The following is a 23,175-nucleotide window of genomic DNA, read 5'->3' on the forward strand; positions in this document are numbered from 1 at the left end:
GTTCTGTCTGCCACAATGCCATACCTTCCTTCCTCTTTATGACAGAATACGATTACTTTCTTGACCCACCTCCTAGGTTTATTGTAAAAATCGAATATTGTAATGGCCACAGGAAGTATTTCTGCAAGCTTTAAGAGTCAACAGAGTTATAAGGAGTTTTATGATTATTTTAATGTGGAGCAACTATGGGAGGGTTCAGAGAAAAGGCAGACACGCGGAATGAAATGATGAGAAAGGACACAGTTGAGGAGGGTGTGTTTACCTTTCAGAAAACAAATCCTGAAAGGCCCTTTTTTGTTCCTTTTGATCATGTAGAAATACTCCGTTGACGATACACCTCAGAAGTACTCATTCCACCAAAGAGCAAGCAAGAGGCAGCTTTGCCTGCTCACTTCTTGACACATTTTGTTCCTCCCCACCCTTCGAGATTTAAATTAGAATTAGACCTCCGAGTGGCTCCAACACCATTATTGTAAACCCGTCTTCTTGTGTTGCCTTCCTTCATCCTTCTGTCCATCCTTCTCCGTTTCACGAACGTTTGTTGAGGATTTACTACATGCCGAGCACTGTCCTGAGCTCTAGGGACTTAGAGATGAAGAAGACCTGTTGCTCCCGGAGCTGCTAGTGTGGCACGTTCTCGTGAAGCCCTTCTCACTCATGGGCTTCAGTTAGAGTTGCTTGTGCACATGCTTACCTCCTCTGCTGGAACACGAACTCCCGAACACAGGCATCATACAAAACTCGATTTTCTGTCCCCTGTGGCCCAGCCCAGTGACTTGTCACTGTGGCTTTAACAGATGTTGGTTGAATCAGATAGAGGACGTTTTCTTAGCCATCGCGTTTATTTCTTACCAGAACGAGGGAGATTGTGGAAGTCTTTGATCTGTATGTATTTAAGAAGAGAAGTCTCTCTGGATGGTTTGGAGTTCCCTGTTCAAAGGCAGATCCTTGGACCAAATTATTCCTTAGGTCCTTTCCACGCTTGTTATTATATCTCCTATTGTTCCTTGATTCCACAAGTTTGCTCATTGTCCGTTAAATATGATCTTTAAGGGACGCCCGGGTGGCTCAGTCAGTTAAGCATCCAACTTTGGCTCAGGTCACGGTCTCACGGTTTGTGGGTTCGAGCCCCTCTTGGAGCCGCACATTGGGCTCTGCACTCACACTGCAGAGCCTGCTTGGGATTCTCTCTCTCTCTCCCTCTCTCGCTGCTTCCCCTTGTGTGTGCGCTCATGCATGCACTCTCTTTCTCTCAAAAATAAATAGATAAAACTTTAAATATGATTTTTAAGTATTTCCTCCTTGGGTTATGGTAGGCTTTCAGCAGATTACAGAACGTCTTTGTTCGGAGACTGTCCTAGTCTCATCTAAGTGGAAAACGATGTATTGTCAAGGCAGTGATGGGGTAGATGTTTGGGATTGCTTACTTGCCCGTTTCATTCTCAGGGCAGTACTCCAGAAGCCCTCTCTTCTGCATGAGAGCTTGCTGACAACACTTCTGCTGCATGACAGGGCTGAGAACATCAACGAGTCCAAAGCCATGTCACTTTCCGAAGGCAAAACCAATTATGGAAGGGCAAGGCTAGTCCCGTGCCCATGCCTTATCAGCTTCCATATATTTTCCTGACCTTCCCACATTTGCTCATCTGATTCTCTTCCCTTGGAATGCCGTCCTCTCACATTTCCACTTGTCAAAATTCCATTCATCTTGAATTGTCTCTGTTTAGTCCTATGAAAAGACATTGGGCTTTAACCTACTGGGCCAGTCCAATTCATTCAGATACCTAAAGTGATGACCATCAATTCAGTTCACCATGTGTTATTACTACTGGTTAACTGCCTTTGTTCTTTAAAAGCAACATGCAAGGGCGCCTGGGTGGCTCAGTCAGTTAAGGGACCGACTCTTGGTCTCAGCTCAGGTCATGGTTCGTGGGTTTAGTCCCCGAGTCGGGCTCTGTGCTGGCAGTGCAGGTCCTGCTTGGAATTCTCTGCATCTCCCTATCTCTCTGCCCCCGCCCTGCTTGCTGTCTCTCTCTGACTCTTTCTCTCTCTCTCTTAAAAATAAATCAATAAACTTTAAAAAGTAAATAAATGAAAACAAAATGCAGGGGCGCCTGGGTGGCTTAGCCGGTTAGGTAGTCAACTCTTGATTTCCACTCAGGTCATAATCTCATGGCTCGAGAGATCGAGCCCCACATTGGACTCTGTGCTGACGATGTGGAGCTTGCTTGGGATTCTCTCTCTCTCTCTCTCTCTCTGTCTGTCCCTCCCCTGCTTGCTCGCTCGCTCTCTCTCTCTCTCAAAAATAAATAAATAAAACTTTAGAAAAAAGACAAAGAAAATGCAACTTAGCCCTTGTTTTGTTACTATTATTTTAATGGGCTCTGTATTTAATTTCCCTGTATCTTTCTTATGGCTACCTTGCATTTCATACGTACTCAATATGTCCTTTATTTAGTGATCCCTTGATACACTGGAAATGGAAACCTTCATTCTCCTTGCCACATATATGAATCAGCACTGATTTCCACTTAGGAGTGCACATCCAAGCTAGAAGAATCACTTGTTTGGTAAAAGCACTTTGGAAACCTGTTTTATTTTCCCACCTTCCTCCTCCCAATCCTGCAAAGATTCCAAGAGCTCGGTTCCATATGTCCCAGTGGCTGAATACCAAAAAGCTTAGCAGTTGAGCACAAAACCTGTCTCTAAAGTACATACACAATCCAGGACCTCCCACTTGCCATGATGTCAGACCAGGGTAGAATATGAACACAGAAAAGGTACATTGTGCCACAGGCTGACTGTTTGAGTCATACTGCCATACAGGGAGGCCAACTGAATCAGAATCCCCAGTGCCACAATACGGTCCTTCCACAGTGTTTTGTCATCCCTGGCTGGTCATCCCAGAAGGTGAACATAGAGTTCCTCGAGTTCCCTTCATGAACCCATCCAGCGGGCCATATAACTCACTGAGAGTCTGACTTGGAAGAAAAAGCTGGTAGAATTTCAGGCGGAAGTGCACTATTCAGTCTTTATGCAGCAGTGTAAAGGGAGACAAAAAAGCACTGCCCTGTCTCCAGCTGAGAAAGTGTCTGTTATTTATAGAAGCCTGGTGCTTCTTTGCTGCCTGTGTTGCTGTATCAGAATCCCAGTGGGTACCTGGCTTCCTGGCCTCAAACTTGTCAGGGTGGGAAAGAAATGTATCAGCCTTCAGGAGAATCCTCAACCCCAGGGTCTGACTTGCATGATTTTCTGAGATAGCTCTGTGGGCTCATCGAAGCCAGATTCTAGAAGACCTTCTAAAAGTGCTGCTCAGATAGATGCCAAGACCCAGGGTCTGAATGTCGGGTCCATCCTACCTCTCAGCGGCCCAACTTGCGACCCTGGGAATTGGCATGGGTGGAGGTGCCCTCCTCTGACTCCTTCTCTTACTTAGGCATCTGCTCCCATATCAGGGTCTCAGAACAATCTTTCCTGACCATCCTATTTAACACAAGGCACTCTCTCCTCTTGCTTTGCTTTGCATTTCTTCAGAGCATTTATTACTTCCTGACCTTTTTTATTTACTCACCCATTGTTAGTCTCTCCCGCTAGACTCCAGTGAAGGAAGAGACAATGTTGTCTATTTGTTCACAGCCAAATCTTACATGTGTGGGACAGAGCCTGATACATAGTTACTCAATGTTTGTTGAATGATTGTACCGACCAGACCCTAAAGGAGGTAACCAATGAGGCATATATTGGCCAATGTAATTGACTTAATTAATTTAACTTCTAAGCCAAGATTACTTGGAGGCTGGGTGAAGTAAAAAAAAAAAAAAAAATTACCTCACACTACGAAACATTTACTATGCCCCTCTCTGCCTCCCACCCTCTTTGTATGAAACTCCCAGTTGTGGCTTAGGCCAACATGTGAGTATGAATGTCCTCTCCTGTCCCTGGGTTTCTTGATTCAGAACCTCAGCAGAAACAGCTCTGACAACTTGTGGGTTTTCAATGATGTTCCACATTCTCTGTCTCTGCTTTGCTGAAGATCCTGGTCACTGTCTTGTTAATCCCAGGCGCTTACCTCTTCCTGTCTCTACCCTCCCCATGCCTGTTTACTTCTCTCCCTGTTGGGATTGGAGTTTGTTGGCTCATTCCACATTCCAGGTATACTTAATCCTAGCCACGGTAGCTCAGCAGATGGGGTTTGAATCCCTCTGCTGACAAGGACACCTAGGTAGGGACCTCCAATCTGCCATTTAACTAGCTCTCAGGGGAGTCCAGTAAGTAGAGAGACAGTCAAACTTTTCAGTATTCACGTTTCCCTTCCATGGTGGGGGCCTCTCCGTTTGGTGAACTTTAGATGCTACTGCTTTATTTCCAAAAAAAACATTTTGGGTTTTCCCATCCACACAGCCAACAATAGAGATCAGTAGGAGTCTAGGGAGGGTGTGAGTATATGAGATCACAAGCTACAGAAACCCAACACTGTGAAGGGACTTGCAAAACCAGAGATACTTGGCCTCGGTTTGCACAAATTCATTTGATACTGAGGGTTCTGGGTGGGGAAGGAGGAAGGTGTAAGAAGGAACAGGAGTTGAACAGGTTAGGATAAAATGGTGACTCTATCTGACAGAAGTTAAAATCTGGTGTGTCTACGCTGATTGCTCACCAAGAATTATGGTATTTGTCTCAATCTGGAGTATCTTTTGCCCTGTTGCAAAGTATGTGTAATCAAGAAATGGGCTGCATTTCCTGCAGAAGATATGTTGGGTTTTTTAATTATTATTTTTCAAAATCCTGTGACTGTGGTGATGGTATGTCAACTTGAGAGCAAGACTTCACCTGATCTTTTATTTTTAATTTTTCCAGGGGGTATCTCTAACTACACCCTCCTTGTGTGACTCCAAATATTTTCTCCCCAGGACGAAAGGAAACAATGTATACTTAGGTATACAACTGCGAGCCTGTATTTTCAGTGATTTCAAGGCTCAATAGAATGGTACTCCGTCCCCCTTTAGGGGCCCAAAGAGACTGGAGAAAGGGGAATCTGTGTTCCCTCAGGGCCAAACACCTGGATTTAAGCCTCCACTTTTTCTTTTTTCTGCCATTTGCAACCGTTTCAAGTGCAAAGCCATCGAACACATTCTCTTTATTCCAACAATGGGGCTGGGGAAACATTAGAGGCAGAGTAAAAGCTGTTCAGTGTGCCTGGATGACTCAGTCTAAAATAGTATTATAGCTTGGCAACAAACCCACGTCAGGGAAGCTGGTGGGAGACTAAAATAAAAGTTAAATTGAGAGGGTAAATCATTTTATCAGGCTTAGGATTTTTACTTGATGTAATGAGAGTCTCAATATAAAATGAGTTAATTTGTCCGCCTAGGGGCATAGATACTTGAAGAAAAAAATTGAAAATGCAAACTCCAAGGAACCGGTGGTCCGAAATAAAACAATGCAGAACAGTGAAATCCTCCTCATGTAAATTTTGGCACAATATGTTTTCCTTGGGACAGCATGATTAAATGTAAGTATCCCTTGCTTGTCCCTGAGAAGGAAAACAACTACAAGGTTTTATTTTTTTTTCCCTTTTAAAGACTTTTCTATTGTGTTCGGTTTTCCTCTTCTTCTTCCTCCCTCTCATTTATCTTCCAGAAAAACTATGCTTGTTTTTGCACTGCAAAATGCAAACTGAATTCAGACTGTTCATAAAAGATGAAGCCAAGCATATTTCTGCATTCCTGCCTATTGCTCTATGATTTTCCATGACTCAAACGTAGAGTGGGCCCCCAGTGTAGAGGGCAGATCCTTTGCTGACAGACCCACAGAGGGAAATCAGAGGGAAATGCTGAGCATTTCTTCTCAGCAATTGACCCAGTGGCTTTTACGCTTTCGCTCTTGGGTTCCCCTTTTCTGGCTTTTTCAGAAGACACTTTCCATTAGGCCAGATACATGCCTTATCCCACGGAAAGCAATGAGTAAATCAAGCCTTGGGAATGTATTACCAGTTATTCCTTGAAGCCAATACAATTATGGAAGGAAGGGTTGGCCAATGCGTAGGTATCAAACACTTGATCGTGGAGAGTGGAGATTGGGCAGGAGAGGAAGACCAGACGCCTCCCCTCCTGCCTGGGAAGGAGAATCACAGAGGGGAGAGAAGTGTGTAAGAACAGTCTTCTTTTGGTTCTGCAAATGGCTTCTATGCCCCGGGAACACTTCATAGACAGTAATAATGTCAGCACAAACGCTACTGGTGACCTTTGAGGTAGGTCGGATTGCATTCCCAGTGGCTCAGCCTTGTGGTCCAAGTGCCCTCAGGAAAAGGGAGGAGACACTCCCAGGTGCTTGGGCAAAACCCACTGTGACTCCAAGAGCACAGTGCAGCGGGCCCAAGACCACCCTCCTCAGATGGACATTGCCCTGGGTCATGCTGGGTACCACACCACACGGCCACTGAGCTCCAATAAGAAACCAGAGCTTCATGCTCTCTTTGGGGAATGTCCTGAGTCCCATTTCTTCCTCACCACCTTCCTCAAGGCCCCACCAAACCTGGTCACTGTAGAATTGTCTGCTTGGTGTTTTCGTAGAGAGACGGCCATGATGTGTCTGCAGTGCCCCATCTGATGGAAGCATCCAAGCTTTTGTTTCCATTTCAAACATTTGTCTCTTAAACCATTTAGTTAATCTTTTCCAACTGATAAGCTGATGTTTCTCCCTGGACTTCATGTGGCTTAGGGATCTACTTGTTAACAAGCAGCATTTGTAAGTACTCAAGGAGGAACACCGTGATAGGTGGTTGTTGCCATAGCAACTTTTTTAAGAAAAAAAAAAACTAACCTTGCGAATGGATATATAAGAAATTACAAGAAATTAAATTTTCTCCCTCAGAGAAGAATGAAACTAGAATTGCCAAGCCCTCTCTCAGCCTCATGAAAAGATTTGTATGAACGATTTCCATGCTTTGGATTGGGCTTAGCAAGCTGTGGGCTCTGAATTCCCAGAATAATGTTTCAGTGTGAAAATCAAACAGTTCTATTCTCTTCCAAAGCATTTCTTTAATTATGGAGGAGATGGCCAACATGTGGGACAATGTCACTGTCAAGCATGTAGAGGTTATATGTATGCAGCATCTTACTTAAAAACCTCACATTCGTATCTTTTAATGTATCCCACCAATAAAGATGTGCTATTTCCTTTTCAGAGCTGCGGTCTTTGCAACTTGATGTCAGCTTTTTCAGCTCTCGCAGCAGGGAAATTCAGGTGAATTCCAAACTGTGATTAGAGAGATCTGAGTGGAGTTAAAAGGAGTCAAACAATAGAAGAGAAGCACGCCCGCACAGACACATGCACACAGACCAACTGTGCGCAAAGATAAATTGCATCTGCGTATGACCGTGTTACCTCTTGTCATAAAGCAATGAATTTGCTAGGGATAGGTAAAGGTCAATGGGAGGGAGGAAAAAATTCTCTTTCTACTGCCAAAAGTAATAGAGAAAGGAAAAGGCACCTGTGACACAACGTTTCCTGGAGGAAGAAAGAGTGTTACTAAATGATATTGAACGTTTAAAAATATGATGAGAAGCAAAAGCAAAAATTAAATGGTGTGTGCTTGTGAGGTGAACACAGAGAATGGAGAATGGCCTCGATTGATGCGTAGATGGATCGAAGGTTGTTGGATTGTTCTCTCCCTGCTCCTCTTCCTATTTTCTGACTGTATTTTCTTTGATGGAGAAAATGATAGGCTTGATAATACATAATGATAGACGTCCCAAGATCAAACTTCATTAGATCCTTCTTATTCAGTAGCATGAAACTGTCTGGCCAAAAGCAGTCCCATATGTGACCTTAATTTAACAAGTGATTAGACCCAATCCTAGTGCTTTGAAGTATCTTTGGCTATCAAGATCAAGCAGGATAACATTTTAAATAGGCTTTTACTATCCGTAGATTTCCTGAAAATCTGCACTACTGGGATTCTCCTTGAAGCTGCCCAAAGCCATCCGTCTCTTTTTTATGTATTTCTTGGGGTGGCTTTTCCATTCCCCAAACAAGATTTTCCCATTTACCCGTATGCATTTGGACGTGAAACCCATGCAACACCGCTGCTTTCTCAATGTCACCTGTGCTTCTTGTGGCCTTCCTCCCCCTGGGTCTCGGCTGGCTTCGCGTGTACCGAAGTTCCTGTCACACATTATTGATTCAACCACTTCAGAAGAAGCAGGCAAACTCCGTGCCTCCCATCTAGTTAGTATTTGAATAAGGAATGGCAGCCTCACTGCATCCTTACTGGGATAGAGAAGAGAAGAAAACATGGAAGAAATGAGTGAGATAAAATCAAAGAATAAGGCAGAACCACCCACTCAAATATGTTTAACCGGGTACCTACAAAATACAAAGTATTGTACTTGCTGCTGTAAAGGATACAAAAAGTGATAAAGCAGCCTTCTACCCTAAGACTCCCATGGCTGCTATCCTCCCTCTCACCTTGGCATTCAGGAAAAATAATCTACCCACCTAATTTCCCTTCCGCCACTTCCCCACTCCATCCTCAGCACACGCTATAATTTGGTGTCTTCCCCCAACCACCATCAAATGCCAGATGTGAGAGATCACTGCCTTTGTGCCAGGTAGCATTTGCTCATTTGATGGGGTTGCCCCCACACCCCCCGTCCCCCGCCGAAGTTTTCTCCTTCAGCTCTTTCAGCTGCTCATCTCCTGACTTTATTCCTCTCCCCTTGAATTTTGATATCCCCAGGATTCCATTCCCATCCCTTCCCTTCTCACTCCTCACTGTTTGGACACTCACAACCACATTCATTCCACCAATGTTTATGTGCATTTCTCCCCGCCCCGTGTAGACAGTCAGAGCTCCTTCCTGGTCTGCAGCTCTGACTCTCTGGCTGGCAATGAGACATCTCCACTTACGTGCCCCACGACATCTCAAATTCAACATATTCAAATTCAGACCCATCATTTGCTTCCCCACCATCCTGTCAGGAACCATGCTCCTCCCCCTACATTCTTTTCTCTCAGCAAATGATTCCATCACCCACTCAGTCATGAATCTAGAAGTCTGTTTGGCCCTCACTGCTTTCTCACATGGAATTAATCACAAAGTTCATTTGGTTTCTGGTTCCTAAGTTCTTTCCCATGATCTCCATTTCTATTGCCACCACCTTCGCTCACACCCAGTTCGCATTGTCTCTTACTGAGGCTGAGACATCCTCACTGGCCTTCTGGCTTATGCTGTCCTATCTCCAATCCACCCACAGCTATTCGGTTGTTAGAGTAAAAATAGAAGAAAAAAAATCCTAGAATACATTACAGATCATGTCACTTCCTTGCTTAAAATGCTTTGATGTCTACCCATGGTCTTCAAAATTAGGACCACATTCCTCTGCATGGTGACTGAGCCAGAGAAGCCCTGTCCCACATCTTACTGAGCCCCACCTCTTACCCGCTCCTGCCAGGACTGCTTCACTGTCAGCCTTGCCCATGATGGACAGTTCCCTGAGGACCTAGTTGTCACTATAGAGCTTCCCCGGAATAATTCCCTAGCATGAAATGGAAGTTTCCTCCAGCAAATACATTGCATAAAGGGCATGGATTTTCACAGTCGGGCAAATCTGGTTCAATGAGTAGCTGGACAACCTTTTGTGGCGTCATTTCTCTCACCTATAAGCGAGGCTGTTTGTATCTACTCTCAAGTTTGTTGTAAGAATTTAATATTGAAAATAATAATAAAAGCTGGTGTTATGGGCATTTTCTATGTGTTGGGACTATTTTAAGCATTCTACATGTATTCATGTAATCGGTGCAGCTTATGATGTAAGTGCAGTTGTAATATCAATTTCACAGAAGAGAAAGTCAAAGCACAGAAGTTAGGTAGCTTGCCCATGGTTACACTGCTAATAAGTAGGGAAGCTGGGATTCAATGGGATAATGTATGTAAGATGCCTTCTATTGAGCACTCAATGAAGGCTGTTTGAACCTTTTCTTTCCTGCTATATGCTCAACTCTCATCTGGGGCTTGTGAGGGGACCCTGAAAACTAAATAAAAATACCTAGTATTTATTAATCCATTATTTGCTGCATTTTGAGTACCTACTTTATAGACATTGTCTTATTTGAGACTCATTACAACTAAGGAATTGGAACTATCACCTCCATTATACAGAGAAGGAAAACTGAGGCTGGTAGGATTAGGTAAATCATCCAGAGCCTCCTGTCTCGTGGAGGACCGAACCAGGACTTACATCTGATGCCAGAGCTCACACTCACAATAATATATTGCCTCAAATAGCATTAGAAGACATGTAACATTGTTCACAATCTTGCCTGAGGGGGACTGAAAACGTATCATAACAGTTACAAGCCAGAAGCATTAAATACACAAAGAAAGTAAACCATGGAGGAGCACAAAACAATAGAGCAGCGATCACAGTGAGGCTCTGAGAAGGAGTGGGTTTTGAGTTGGGATTTGAGAATAGTGAAGAAAAGCCACCAGTCGAAGAGAAAAACCCATTTTGAGATTGGAATGGCATGCATGAAGACATGACAAATGCAGAGATCTGGTCATGGATAAGGAAGTATTTTATCGTCTAGAAATCTAATGAGTGAATACAAGATATTGTGAGCCAGGTACAGGGAAGAAATGGATGTTTGGGGTGAGGGCGAAAGTCCCAGTGGTGTCACTCTCGGCGCCCCAGATTAAAAGCAATTTCCACAGTTGCAGTTGGTGAGCTTGCTTGGTTGGAATCTGTCCTATATTGTGTCGAAAAGGCAAATGGAATAAAGAGCAGTAATATTTTTGAGGATTATGAGCTGCCTGAGTTAGGGTTGCGCTTTTTACATTTTCAGCACACTTAACTCAGTAAACAGTCTTCTTTGCGGAATGGTGCAAAATGAGCTCTTTTACTTGTCTGATTATCCCGTGGCCATTCATAATGGCATGGGCGGTCCTTTCTCATCAGGTAGCAGTCAGCAGATACCCAAGGCCCAGGTTAGTAATTCTGCTCGTATTTTTTTTTTTTTTTACAATGCTGAACGTTGATTTATCATGAAAAAAATTCACAGAAAGGAACTGTAGCATGTTCTCAGTTAAAGATTGCAAGAAGAACGTAAGCATGGACTGGGAAACAGTGGTTCTCATCATATGGAAGAAGGCCTTTCCTCCAGCCCACTGCTTTGACACAGAGAATTACCCTTGATTCACAATTTTGACTAGCTTCAAGTTTTATTTTCCAGTCTAGGTAGGTTTCCTTCCCCCTCTTCAAAGAATATGGCCACACATGAAGCATTGGAACCTGTCAGGTGGAGAATTCATCTCAGTCATATAATTACTGGGCTGAGCAAGTTAGATCAAAGTGAGGGCATTGGATAGCTATAGGACATTGCTTCAAAGGGTAGTTAAACTGCAAACAATATAAAGGCTTTATTGTCCCTCAGTGAATGCCATTTAAATCATCAAGAATCATTTCCCATAAATGTATGGCAAATAGTGGGATTTGAGTTCCCGCTTGAAAAAGTCTGCATTCAGACATTCATGGAAAGCAAAGGAACGTTTTTCTATCTGCCATTATAAATTCTCATTTCCGGGCATGAAAGCCTTAAATTGCCGGGAGTGTAGGTTTGGGTTTGGGTTTTTTCAATTATAACCAAATATCTCTGTAAACCTCTTCATGTTTCATAGAGCTAGTTAGGCAATTTCCCCTTAGATGTGTCTTTGATGTGAAAATAAACACAGGCTGAAGTGAAAGCTGAGGTCCTCTCTAAAAGAGTATCTGTCTATGTGGTTCATGGTTGCTCAGGCTGACATTAGACCAGAGAAGACACACGTCAACACTCTAAATTGAACCTAGACACAGTTGCTATAAGAAAAATACTTCTTCAGAAGTTTCAAGAGAATGATGGCATCAATGCCAAGAACATCAAAGGAGCTGTTTGGTGCTTTCAGGTACTTTGCCAAACTCCCTCTAAATGCTGCTTAACATTCCTTTGTAATGGAGTTAAAAATGGGCCTGAAATTGCGGGGACCTCTTAAAAGGTCTGCTCATCCTGGCTCTGTCTCCAGGTGATTGCACCCCAGCCGGTTAGCACGTTGTGGCCCCGGGTTGTCCGAACATGACTCGGATGGAAGTCTTCCTTTCAGAATGTTTTCGTGCACTGAGGGGAGAATTGGTGGTGATGTCATCTCTGGACCCCCCCCCCCTCACCGGTATGCGGTGTAGAGGTATGTGGAGACAATGGAACCCTGTTAGCACACTGCTGTCACGGAACTGCGGCCTCACTCATATAATGCTCTGCTTTCACAAAGGGTCATGGAAGAGCTGGGTGAATGACCACACGTGGAAAGTGGAAAGAGAAACCAAAAGAAATGTGTGCCTTTCACCTCTCCTCAGCTTTTCAATTTTAATCAGTCAAGAAAAGTATGCATTCACCTTGTGAAAACTTTAGGGTGAATGTAATTACTGGCTTCCGTACATCTTTGTTGCAGTTGAGAATTGTTTGTTGCAAGTAACAGACGTGGTTGTAAAGTACACGGAGGAAAGAAAGGGAAAGAAAGAAAAAGAAAGAAGGAAAGAAAGAAAAGAAAGAAAGAAAGAAAAAAGAAAAGGAAAAGGAAGAAAAGAAAAGGTAAAAAAGAAAGAAAAGAAAAGAAAAGAAGAAAAGAAAAGAAAAGAAAAGAAAAGAAAAGAAAAACTGGGAGATTTATTGGAAGGTACAGGTGTCTCAATCACAGGAAATATAAGTGAGTGTCCCAGAGTCCTAGAACCAGGAATTGGAAACCTTCAGGAATCTCCCTTCTGTCTCTGTCTCTGTCTCCCTCCCTCCTGCCTTCTGTCTAGCAATGCACTTTCTCCTGTTGGGCTTGCTCTCCGTGTCTCTCACTGTCCACAACTGAGAATGACTCCAGTAGGGGCAGCCCTGCATACCTTTCATTGCAAGGGCACAGAGACTGCTGAGAAGGTCTTCTTTCCCAATTACGAGAAAAGCATTTAATTTGTTCAGCTTGAGTCAAATGTCCACTTTGATGCAGTCTGCTGAGGCTGGGGGAAACGGGATGTCCCATGATCAGAAGCCCTCAACCCAGAGATGTGGGGTCAGATTCTCAGAGGAGAGTTGTGACCAAGGACAGACATGCTGGATCACACATTCACTTTAGTCTTAACTACATAGATCGTCTATGTTCTGTGTCAAAAAAAAAAAAAAAAAAAAAGAGAGAAAACAGACATATGAATAAAATGGGGGGAAAAACCATCACTGCACCATCAGAACATCTTGAAGTGTTTCCTTCTAGATGTTTTTTGTTATTGTTTAAACAATATTGTTGATCTCCTATTTGTTTGGGCTACACTAAGGTGAGTTATAGTGGTCAAGACAGGGCTCCAGCCTCCCTCTCTAGGGCTTATTTTATAACATGGGAGACGGACTTAAAAATTGGAAGCAGGGGCGCCTGGGTGGTGCAGTCGGTTAAGTGTCCGACTTCAGCCAGGTCACGATCTCGCGGTCCGTGAGTTCGAGCCCCGCGTCGGGCTCTGGGCTGATGGCTCAGAGCCTGGAGCCTGTTTCCGATTCTGTGTCTCCCTCTCTCTCTGCCCCTCCCCCGTTCATGCTCTGTCTCTCTCTGTCCCAAAAATAAATAAACGTTGAAAAAAAAAATTTAAAAAAAATTGGAAGCAAATTAATGAAAATATTTAGAAGTTATAAGGACCATAAAGAAACAATCAAAAGGTTGGCATAGGAAACAACAGTGAGAACGTAGTTTAGCCAGGTGTCCAGGGAAAATGGCAGCCAGGGTCACATTCAAGTAAGAAGTAAAGGAAAAGGAGGAACCAGCTCTGATAAGAGGGGAATGGGTCAGAGGAGGCAGAGTATTCCAGTGAAAGGGAACAGTATATGCAAAGGCTTGAAGCTGAAATCACCTTTCCTGTTTTAGAAATGTAAAAAAATAATTAAAAAATAAGTGATATAGTAGCTGAAGCTTGGGCGTGAGAAGGAGATCCCTTTTGTTGCTACAAGGACAACAGATTGGGGTGGGGAGAGGCAAAACGCAGGGTCAAATTCTCAGAATGTGGTCAAAGGATACTTGGTAGCCTGCTGTGTTCGAAGCAGTGGGGGCTGGAAGAATGAAGACTGTGATCTGAGAGAAAGAAGCTGGAAGGACAGGGACCTTTAATACCTGTTCGAGTCAGAGAAGCCACTGAAGATGAAGGAGACATGCCTCCAGGGAATTAGGGGTGGCTGTGTTTTGTGTTATTTTACAAAAAGGTGAGAGCTCTCTAGTAGTCATGTTCAAGCCCCCAGATAATTAGTAGACAACCCTGGAATGGTATTAGGGCACTCTCTCTGCCATCTGGGTTTTCCTGATATTCAAATTGACCAAGGTTTTGGAATGCGTCCAATTCCTGCCAGCATAAGAAAAGAATAGCAGCCTCTTAAAACACTCAGGCTGTCCCTACCTCTCTAGGAGCTGTCAGCTCTACAGTTGGACAAAGAGTCGCTAAGAATCAGCCCTAGGGTTTATAAACGGGGTGTGGTTCACAGCAATGGCAGAGGATCTCAGATGTCCCATAAACTGACTCATCTGGTGTTCCCAGACCACTGAGCGCCCCGTAAGTCAGATCACCAGCTAGTTCAGGGGGGCTCCCCTAGGCTAGTGCTGGATGGGGCTAGTGGGAGGAGATGAGATGTAGAAGTATTCTGTCTTCCACTGATTTGGCGTGATATTGAAGTGAAAAAAACTCACAGACCCGAATCAATTACCAAAAACAAATCAGAGAGTGCTAAAATCATTAAAGCGGGAAGAAAGAACGTAAGGCAGAAGGGCAAAGCCTCGCCAAGGAGGTGGACCTTGAGCTAAGCCCCTTAGAACGAAAGCTTCCAGACAGGGCCCTCCGGCTAAAGGAGAGAGAGAGAGAAGCCACTTGATTAATGATGCTCAATTCATTGTACATTCTGCTGAGGAAGACATTTAGAGATTTCACGAGAATTGCCAACATTTTATACATAGCATTTACTTTGGAGTCACTTCGATATGTTTTGGGCAAAAAAATGAGTCATGAGTAAAGTATTTCATGCACAAAGCAGTTGGGTTTTTCAAGCTTTGGTAGAATATTCTGTTCATTTTTCTGCTAAACACGGAGAGTCAATCTCTGAAAGATGGCCCCTGCAGGTCCCCGCCTTACAACAATTGCAGCAACTCGTCAGGATGACTAAGGATGTAGTCAGCAGGATAATCACGCTGGTTATCACTGAGTAGATCTGGAATGACATTAAAATAGTAGCCAATGTGGGAAAATAATTCTACTTTGAACTTTTTGATTTAAACGTCCCCCTGTTGTTAAACAACAGCTTTTGTTGACACTGTCACTAGCAAAATATCAGAATATCACAAAGCATCATATTTATTCACATATCAGGGGGCACTTCATTGGAAGGGAAAGGAGAGCGATTCCTTTTCTATCTTGTCCAAGCAAAGTCTCCTTCCCTCTGCGACCGTCATCCCATGCACAACCGCAGAAAAACCATCGCGTTGCATTGTTACTTTTTGCTTTGTTTCCAGACAGACTGGTCAATCTCTTTTTGTTTCTTGGGGTTTTTTTTTTTTGGTTTTTTGGTGGTTTTTTTTTTTGTCCTAACATTTATTGAGCATTATGTTCTAAGACCAATTTTCCCATGCTGTTTATGTGCTGTAACCACTTGGTCCTCACGGCAGCCCTATGACATGGACAGTCTCACAGAATTATATACTTGGTGCCAAATAAATACCTTTGAATGAATGAGTAGACAAATTCCCTTTACAGATGAGGAAAAGCCCCTGTTGTTGTCTTCAGTTTGCCTTTGTCTGGCACATGCCTGGCACATAACAGTCAGGATAACAACAGGAAACATCACCCAGGCTTGGGTTCATGTTCCACCTCGCCTCCCAGTAACAGACCACTGCTCTGAGCTGGGAGCATGGAAGGTGCTCTACGTATATGGTTGCGTCCCATCATGCAGGTAGGTAAGTGACTGGTCCAAGCTTCTACGATAAATTGCAGGAGAGCAGTGCGTACATCCCAGGTTGAATTCCATGCTCTTTGGAAATCCCACGTCCTCCCATTGGCCTCCAGAAAATAGGATGTCTTCCTGTCTTTCCTTTTTTCTCAGTGAATACTTTGTAGGTTAACGATAAACTGGCAACATTCTCCAAGTGGAATTGGTGGAATTGTCCAAACTGAGAAAACGCTGTGATGAAATACACTTCCTCCGCACTGTAACAAGGAGTGTTTCTATAGCCAATTCCAGCTCTTCTACTGACTCTTCCACAGCCAGCCATGAAGCATAGGAGGGGGCAGGGAGGCATTGAAGAAATTTTGAATATGGGACATTTGGTGTTTAGTATCTTTAGAAGGACAGTGTTCACTTATTTTCTCTGGAAGATCCTAAATTGGCAGTGTTCTTGCTTCCATATAACATTTTGTCTTGGATTTCATGAAGAGTAGGTCTTTTCTTCACTCGGATTGTCACATTTCTCAGAGTTCAAGCATTATGGAACAAAGTTCTGGAACAAATTTCCCAAACAGATCTCACAGGCCTTCCCTGACACCTTTTACAAAAAAAAAAAAAAAAAAAAAAAAAGACGTTCCTACTTTTTCTTGAAAGAGTAGAAGCATAAGTTACTGAAAAACATACAAGATATATGCCCTCACTTTTTTCTAGCCCTAGTGCTTTCACTCCTATAGGGCGTGGAGTAGAGCTGGGGCTAAGAATTACTCCCCAGCTTTGGAGTCCCTTCAACAGGCCCCACAAGAGCAAGAGTCTGTCACAAAGCCTCATGCGCCTCTGCCCTTTTTGTTTATACATGGGTGACAATGTGGTTACAGTTCTTGGGGCTTCACATTCTTCTGACTTCAGGGTTCAGAAGAACATGATCACTCAAGCAAAACTCCAGCGGAACCATTAAATTGCTTGGGAATTGGAAATAAAAATGTTCCCACAGCCACAGCCTTCTTCTTACCACTGTTTTACTGCTCAATAGTTAGAAGGATCCAGTTTTCCAAGTTCTGAGATCAACCCACCAACTACTGTGTGAACACCTGTGATTGTGGTAGGTACTGAGAGGAACCCAGTCAAGCATAAGGTACAATGCCCACCCTCGAAGAGCTTAAAATCTAGTCAGGCAAACCTAAGTACTATGCAGACAGAAGACAATACCTCACAATCCAAGGTAGCTGAGAAATCTACAAGGGCCAAATAAGAAGTGGGAGCTTTTGCAAAAGCCTCAAAATCCCATCTAGTTAGTTTGCGGCAAGAGAGTCAAGGAGGAGTCGACTCACCTCCTCGTACTGTGTTGAGCTGGAATTTACTGTTCCAGGACCCCAAACTTTCTTACATTAGGAATCAACTCAAGAGTCATAAAGCATTTGAAGGATTGGTCTATCCCCACCCCATCACTAATCAGCCGTGAGTAAAATGGCCTGAGGAAAGTTTACAGAAGATGGGACCAAGATATTCATTCGCTTGAGTATCTCAGAAGCGGTAAATTCAGTTCTTATGCTCATGCCCTGCTAAGAAAGAAAGAAATCTACTTGGGGGAAAAAATGTGACCTATGGACTGAATTGTTACCTTTGTGTGGCATATTCCCTGTTTCTAGGGCAGCCCAGAAGACAAAGAACACATTTATTTTGTGGAAGAGGATAGGGAGCAGGGCAAGAAACAGAAACCAGGGGATTGCACAATAATGGCATTTTTAAATCCCTCCAGGAAGTTTACATTTCGAGTCCTGTGGAAGAGCAGAGTACAGCTGTTCAAAAGGAGAGTATACTGAGGGACCCCGGCCCCAACTCCGCCATGTGCCGGATTTCCGTCAGCCACAGGCACCATGTCCGCACCTCCTTCTCCAGCTCTTGGGGCAGGCCGGTCACTCTGTCAGGACCTGGCCCTGAGCAGGCCTAAGCCTTCCCCCAGCAGAGACCACAGGCCTCAGATAGCATCGAGGTGTTCACAGGGAAGAATCAGAACAAGGAGGAGTGAAAGGAAACAGGCTGCTGGATCTCAGCAGAGTGCAGTGATTTAGTATGCAAACCAGTCCAGACTTGCTGTGTTGAAATCATTCCCCAAAGAAGCCCTTTTCCTTGAATGGCCGGTGAAAGGGTGATATTATAATCTCACAAACTCAACGTAACAAGTTTGGGGTGCAGATTTATTGTACAAAACGAAAACTGCCCCTTAGTCTGTCTTGGTGATGGAAAAAGTGTACATAGTAACATGTAGCGCTCATTTGAAGCCTTTCCATCCCGCCACTAGCTTAATCATCTGTGTATTTCCTTCAGGCCAAGGGCGATTTGATAGGATATGGTGCAGAATTCTCTCTGGATGCCTACTAAATCTTTCAGAATGACCAAGAGACCCTTTGTCTCCTCCCTTTCTTCTACTGGAGCCTTGAGGGTGATGTCCTGAGCTTTTTACTGTCAACCTCCAGCCAGTGATGTCACCACTTTTTCCCTGCTGTCCGTCCCCGCGAGTCCCAAATGCCCTTACCCTTGCCCTGTGTGTGCAATACATCTTCATTCTGTTACCCTTTGGTCTTGGTTCTCTGTGCCCGCTGTGTCCACAACGGTGTCAGCATGTGGCAAGGGGACGGCTGAGAGGAAAGCAAGTGGGGGTGGTCAGTGGTGAAGAACGAGGACTTTGGAAGCAGACATCCCTAGCTTGGCACCCTGCCTCCGTGTCATTCACTGTGTAATCTGAATGTCAGGAGCCCCAGTCTCTTCACTTATAAAATGAGGATCAGGATACACGTTCAGAGAGCTGTGGGAAGATTAAACTAGACTCTATGCCACTCGTATTTTAAGAGTACCCATCTTAAAATACCCGTCCATACACAGCGAGTATTAGGTACGAGCCTCTGGTGGGTCTCAGGTGTTCTTGTTATTGAGGGCCCTTTCTTCTCCCTCACCCAATTAAAAAAAATTTTTTTTAAGTTTATTTGTTTATTTTTGAGGGACAGAGAGAGAGAGACAGAGACAGAGAGACAGAGAGTTTGCACAAGCAGGGGAGGGCAGAGAAAGAGGAAACAGAGGATCCCAAGCAGGCTCCATGCTGCCAGCACAGAGCCTGATGAGGGGCCCGAACTCACGAACCGTGAGATCATGACCTGAGCCAAAATCAAGAGTCAGATGCTCAACTGACTGAGCCACCCAGGCAAACCCTCCCTTGCACAATTTAAAAATAGTATTTTATGACTCTGTTGACGTAAAGATAAATATATTATTGCTATGTGTTAAAACATTTCTTCAACCTAAAATTTCAGTTTTTCTTCTGTTTTTAAAAGAAATGCAAGCAATTTTGTGGGCCCCTAAGACTACCATGGGCCTTGGGCACTGTCCTGACAGTGTCTAATGGGTAAGTCAGCCCCGAGCAAGAGATCTATTTGTGGAGACTCTTCCCTCTACCATTTCGCTGTTATTAACTGCTTTCTGGAAGTTGCTGGTCCTTTCCCCAACCCCGGCTAGCCCAATCACTCAAAAGTTCCCAGTGTGGAGCTCCTAACTCCCCTAGGCCTGTCCCTCCTTCTCAGTTTAAACCCAGCTCTTCATTCCTCCGTTTGAGTCTCACTTCTTGGGACCATTCTTGGCCTGGTAAAACAGCAATGATTTTTCTGATAAACTATTTCTCACTGAGGTATTAATGACTAACTGGGTTCTTTCTCTACTCCTTCTAGAATATTTGTATTTTGTCACAGAACTTTTAGAGACTCTATACCGTAATTCAAAGCCATATATCTGTTGGAGAAATTTTAATGCAGCAAAGGAAATACGTCAAAGTAAAGGTTGAACTTTGAGAATCATTGACTGTATTGTGCCAGTAGTTTGGTATCTACTGGGGCTGTGCATTTGGTGGGTCTTGGTGACATAATTTGATTAGAAAGTTCTATGAAGCAGGACACAGACTGTCCCCCAAAGTCTCTCGGTAAAGTATGGAGTCCTGAAGGAATGTCTTTGATCTACTGGCACAATGCAGTCACTTAAGGAGGACTTCTGTTCCCCATTTTAGGTCATCCATCCAGCTGTGCTGGTCCTGACACCACACATATGCCTAAAAAACCATTCTTACTCCCTCAGTGCCTGTTATTTTCTAGGTCTGGGCAGGAAAGTGTTCTAAGAGATAACACTGTTTATAAAGGATACCACTGATGCCATTTACTACACAGGACAGGCTTTGCTGTGGAGACACTTGGTTTGATTCCCGGCTTTGCTGTGTGTTATTTGCATAACCTTGAAGTCTCAGTCTCCGCACTTTTATTTTCTCATCTGTAAAACTGGGGACGGGGAGGGCGCTGCGTAGGAAAGATATCAACTTCATGGAGGTGTGGTGACGATTCTTAGTTGTCGTGAGGATTATCCATACAAAGAACTTCCCATCATGCCAAGCACACATGCCCTCAATAAAGGACTATGCTATTATAATTATTATTACTATCATTATTATTATTACCGCCACCACCGCTACCACAGCCAGCGCTAATTCTGTTACTGCGTCTCCAATCCGGATGGCTTAGAGAAAGTGCCCTGCTGCTTCCCACTTCGTAGGGAGGGGCCCGAGCAGTGGGAGAATCTGGCAGAACAGGTTCTTTCAAAGCAGTGGAAAATAGATCAAAGGCAATAACCCAAACCTGGAAAAAGAGTGTACTCCTTTGTTTGTTCTTTCCTTGTTATGAAAAAACTTTCAAAATGTAACTTAGGCTGAAATAAACATTGTGGCCCCTCCTGAAGTAACATGGCTGAGCCTCTCTGGTCTGTGTTCTTCCTGACCACCCCCTCCCCCCCCCCAAGCACTGATGGGGGCCCCTCTTGAGTGTCTGCTGAATGTGGTGAGGGCTGACAGTGTCCTTCCAGGTTCCCTACGTTAGAGTTGAGAGCTTAGCGGTCAGCAAAACATGCAGGAGACAGTAGAGGTGGCGGAGTGGGGACCTTCACACCCAGGTGCAAAGTACGTCTATGTCTTGCTGCAAATTGCCCATCGCCCAAAGTGAAATCTCGCGGGACTTGGTTACAGGACTTGGTTAGGCCCCTTGGCTGAAGATACCAGAAGCCCAACTTGTATTCGCTCGAGCAAAAAGGGGCATTTATTCTAAAGATTCCACGGTGTACCGAGGAAAACAAGGCAAGAGACAGACAGACCTGGGATTGAAATCCAGCCCTCAAATGTTGCCAAAACTTGTGTCTCCCCTCCCTGTGTTAAGTCTTCTCTCTTTCTACAGACTCAGTTCCTCTGTGGCTTTGGTTGACATGTTGCAACAACTCACAAGTTTTATAATGACCATGCAGCCATCCAAAGAAAGCCTGGTCTCACTTTCTCCAATTCCAGTATTCCCATGGAAGGAACTTATTGGCCCAGTTTAGGCCAGGTTCCTTTCTCTGATTACCAATTAGCAACGGGAAAAGGTAAAAACTGGCTATAGCAGCATGGAGCATCCACGCTAACTATATAGCACTTGTGAGTGAGCAAAACCACAGATAAGGGATTATTGAAATAGGAATTGATGAACTAAATGACGAGAAACATACTGTTCACATTTGGCCCTATAACTGCATCCTGGCCATTCCCATATTCCTCATCATTTTACCAGAGATACAGGATGTCTCTGTGTTCACTGCCCTTGGCCTTTTCATGCTGGGCAGACCCTAGCCCCAAACAAGCTGATGGCAGCATAATATGTTGAAATGCCACAGGCTTTAGAATTACACAGACTCTGAGTTAAAAGTCTACCACTTACTAGCTGTGTGACACTGGGCAAGTTACTTAGCCTCTCTGAGCCTTGGTTTTCTTGTCTATAAAATAATAGCTATAAATTAATACGGATCTAATTTTTTTTGTAAAGACTAAGAAAAATAACCATATTTAAAGCAGTTGGCATATAACAGATGCTCAGTTAGGTTAATCTCGTTCTCTAATTAGGTTACCTAGAAATCTTCAGGAGGGTGAGGGAGTGGTAGTGAGATGGAAGGGAAAGAAAAGTGATAGAATTTTGTATCCGGGAAGTATCCTGCCTCAGGTTTTTTTTATAATTATTCTGAACAAACATTAAATAATTTAAGTGGGTCCATGGCACTCGGAAAGCCACACTTGGATAGATACACTTTAGAGGCAAACCAACAAGGATCTCAAGATCCATGGTGAATGTTTCGTTTCTTATTGATTTATTGGTATGATCGTATGGTCCTTAATTCCTTTCCCTATGATATCTAAAGTCCATGTAATACAACCTAATCACTGAGTCAGTGCACGAAGTACTTCAGCATTTTGTTGTTAATGTTGCTGTTTAGAGAGGCTCTCCTCTTTGAGAACGTAGTAAGTCATTTTTTTGTAAACTGTAATTTATTGAGTTCTTACAACAACGACACTGTGCCAAACTTGTACATGCATTGTCTCATTTCTTCCTATGAATTAAGGGCTATCGTCCCCATTTTCCAGATAAAGAAATTGAGGCTCAGATAAGCAAAGTGGCAAGGTCGCTTAGTACTCAGTGATAGAATAGGAATTTGAGCTCCACTCGGCCAGCTCCAGGGCCTGAGCTCTGAACCAGTGGGTAGTACCAGTTTTCTGCACCTTGGTTTTGGCTTTAAGTTTTCGAGACTGGGAGCACAAGAAGTGAATCCCCAGGAAAATCTGTGCTTGGAGCGTCTCGTTTGATAAAGGATAATCTCATGGCTTCCTTGCACCCACACAGCGTTGCTGCATGGGCTTAAATGCAAAGCCGCAGAATTATAGGAAGAAAAATAGTAGACAGCAGGCACGCTACCTGCTTGAATACAACAACTATGCTGATTACGTACTTGGAGGATAATAGTGATGAAGGGTTTCACCGATGAATCTGTGAAAAGAAGAACCTGGAAACTGTGTCCTAGCTTTCGACTCTTTGGTGTTTCCCATCTTGGTCAAAATTGTGCTCGTCCCAGTTCTCCGCAGCGGAGTGGGGTTGTGTGTGCATGTGCGTGGAGTATTTGGGCCTGCTCCAGAGAACTCCATTTGGTGATGGGTTGTGGGTATTATCAATAACTCCTGACAATGTGTGAAGTATTTTTCATCCACTGACCTGTGTACCAATCGCGGGAGCCGATGGGATCTCGAACCACTAACTGACCTGCTCCTCCAGAAACAGTTTAATCTGTTTGGTCTGCACCAGTGTGAGTTTCATTATA

At 43.9% G+C, this 23,175-nt stretch overlaps 1 protein-coding gene across 1 annotated transcript in view; it reads left to right on the top strand.

Moving 5' to 3' along the window:
* Window positions 1-23,175, top strand: part of MAML2 (mastermind like transcriptional coactivator 2) — a 349,528-nt gene that overhangs the window by 213,623 nt on the left and 112,730 nt on the right. The gene's annotated exons all lie outside the window — the stretch shown is intronic.

The sequence above is a fragment of the Prionailurus viverrinus genome, chromosome D1 (genome assembly GCF_022837055.1).
Source record: "Prionailurus viverrinus isolate Anna chromosome D1, UM_Priviv_1.0, whole genome shotgun sequence".
In the NCBI taxonomy this organism is placed as follows: domain Eukaryota; kingdom Metazoa; phylum Chordata; class Mammalia; order Carnivora; family Felidae; genus Prionailurus; species Prionailurus viverrinus.